The sequence below is a fragment of the Notothenia rossii genome (genome assembly GCF_949606895.1).
Source record: "Notothenia rossii genome assembly, chromosome: 3".
Taxonomy (NCBI): Eukaryota; Metazoa; Chordata; class Actinopteri; order Perciformes; family Nototheniidae; genus Notothenia; species Notothenia rossii.
Genome location: NC_136901.1, coordinates 3,722,309 through 3,725,148, shown reverse-complemented (window position 1 = coordinate 3,725,148; position 2,840 = coordinate 3,722,309). Strand labels below are relative to the sequence as shown.

General features: G+C 37.6%; 1 long non-coding RNA gene across 1 annotated transcript; it reads right to left on the bottom strand.

The window, feature by feature from the left end:
- Positions 1-591: 591 nt before the first annotated feature.
- LOC307031473 lies at positions 592-2,523 on the bottom strand. The gene is made up of 3 exons (XR_013805979.1): positions 2,236-2,523; positions 2,071-2,135; positions 592-1,492 (listed from the first exon to the last, which is right to left on the bottom strand). It is a non-coding gene; the product is annotated as an uncharacterized lncRNA (long non-coding RNA).
- Positions 2,524-2,840: the final 317 nt, after the last annotated feature.

Genomic DNA, 2,840 nt, shown 5'->3' with positions numbered 1-2,840 from the left:
CCCCGAAAACAAACGCAACAGAAAAACGCTGCAAATACAAAAACAATATGCAAAGTCAAAAGCACATACAACCGAAAAAGACATTACAAAAAAAAAAGACATTACAAAAAAAAAACATTCCGGAAGTGCTCCAGGCCTCTAGGGGGCGCGCTACGTGGAACAGATTGATGTATGACCAGACATAGAGAGAACAAAGAGTGATGGAAATCGGGAGGAAAGAAAGTTAATTTAAGTGGAGAAAGATATAAGAAGGTAAGTTTTGTTTTGTTTTTATGCATAGAGCGTCATATTTATATAATTAGCGTGCCTAACTACTACACCAGCTAAGGAGAGGAGAGCTTCACGTGAAGAGAAGATAAAGTGAGGGAAGTACATTGTTAAAAGAGATGACAAATCAAGTGCAGGCAAATAAGACGGGCCATCGTGAGTACAGCGGAAAAAGGACATTTGAATTCTTAGCAGTTTGTTTATATGTATTTATTGTGTATAGATGTTGCAACTATACAGAGCTTTAGCAATTGCCTGTAACTATGGTCATTCTAATAAAGCTATTGAATTGAGAGAGAGAGAGAGAAGTGACAAAATGTGAAGAGGGACAAAGTAATGACAGGATAGTAGTGTGCATTAGACATGCTCAAGAACAAATATAGAGAAGACTTTCAAGGAGAGAGAGACAAAACACAGATTCAACGGTAAACATGATGTATCTTTCTATTTATTTAGCCAACCACTATTTAGACTGTGTTTTTGATTTACTTGATTAAATGGATTTACTACATCAATGTATGTCTTTTCAGGCTGCCATGTTTTGTCCTTTCTGTGGCCAACATCTGGGGACAGTTCAAGTGTCCTGTGGCTCCTGTGGCAACAATACAGTTTTTGGCAGAAGTTGAACACAACAGTAAGTTCACTTTTTTTATTGTATCTGTTTCAAATGCAAGAAATAAGCAACACACTACTCTGTTTAGAATACTAATCGGCAGATGCATACACTAGTTATCAGCATGAAGGACACATTTTTTCATTGTCTGTTTATGTGAAATATGTAGAAGCCATCATTAAATTGTAGACCAATGCATGATTAAATACATAACACAGCTTATATTATACATTCATAATTGTGTATTAGTTCTATCTTTATAGAGAACATTTAGAATCAGATTTTGGGACAGTGAGTGGCTGGGAAAGTCACACCGCCATGGGGCACAAACAGTTGCTATGACATGATGTTTTCTTCATTCTCAGGCATTCCATAAGGAGGGTCAGGAACTCACGTTTGGGACCACCAGTGTCCACTCCATCCTAAGTTTGTCCCTCATCATCAGTGAACTTAACTGACATCTCATGAGAGGGGTCGAATGAGGCACCTTTGAAGCCGCGGATTGCTCCATCCCACACATTGGCTCTATTAATATTGAACCTGTTGCAAGATGTATTTGTTCTTTTTGCAGAGAGTTTTGCAACAATGTCCTCCGCAATCAGGTATCCTGTGCTGGGAAAGACAAAGTGATATATTGTAATATTAAATGATGAAGCTAGTAATAAGATTTACAGTATAGAAAAGACAGGTTAAGTGGTAATAGTAACAATTAATACCGTTGCTCCATTTTGTCTTCTGGCTCAGACTGGCTATCAATAATGATAAGTGCATACCCATTTGTGTAGTTGCTGCACTGAGAAGACAGTTGAATAATTATTTTCAAATACATAATATATGCATGTCAGTCATATTTACAAAAGGATGTCGATCCTCTTCCTGTTTTTTTCAATACATTGGGTTCTAAACTGACAACAGCACTTTTGTCATACTCCTGCACAATCCTTGTAAACATTTGAAATGGATGCAGCAAACAATATCTGATCTTTGAAAAATATGTGTGGGTGTTTTTTGTATCGTCTTCACTAAGATGTCAGATATTCTAGGTGTCATTTGGAAATGTATGAAAGTATAATTGTTCTGCTTCCTGTCAATGTTACCCACTGTGATTGGAGGCTATACAAACAAACAAATGTAAAATAAAGATACACACAACACAACTGTGTCACGATGCAACTGTCCACATCGTTTACCTATAGAAGTTGTTCTGACCCGGGGCAGACTGGACCTCTTCCTGGAATGGGGTTGGTGCTCTATCCTATTTTTACCCAGGAAATAAGTGCACACAAAGGTATTTATTGATTTCATGTTCACAAATTCAAACCTACATGGTATAATCCATTTTTAATTAGTCTTACCCGATCAGACGCTGGTTGTGGGTGCCTGAGAGGTCTACTAAAGGTAAACAACAAATATATTCAAACTACTGTACTGTAAAAAAATTCTGCTTCTTGTGGCACAAAATAATATGTTGACAATGTTTTATTTTACCCTGGCAAACTGTTGTCCATTCGTGGAGTGCTCACTTTTGTCCCACACCTGCATACACACAAATGACTGACTGAAATAAAATAAATTCACTTTAATTAAGAATAGATGCCACGATAAATCCAAACTGACCAAGGTACATTATATTGTTGACCGTCCTTTAACTCTCAAATTAGGATTTACATTGGGGCACAATAAACCAACTCCTCTCTGCACCTATAATATATCTATATGATGTCAAGAGTTACATTTAGGTGCACAGTGCTGTCTCTTGACTTGCAAACTCTTTTACCAAACAAGCTAACGCTAGCTGGGTAGATATGACGCTCTTTGTATCAACACAAAACTTACCTTCTTATATATCGACTTTTTCCACTTCGATGTTTCCTTCGGCTTCAATTTCCATCACTTCGTTCTCTCTATGTCTGGTCGGACATCAATCTGTTCCACGTAGCGTGCCCCTTAGAGGCCTGGA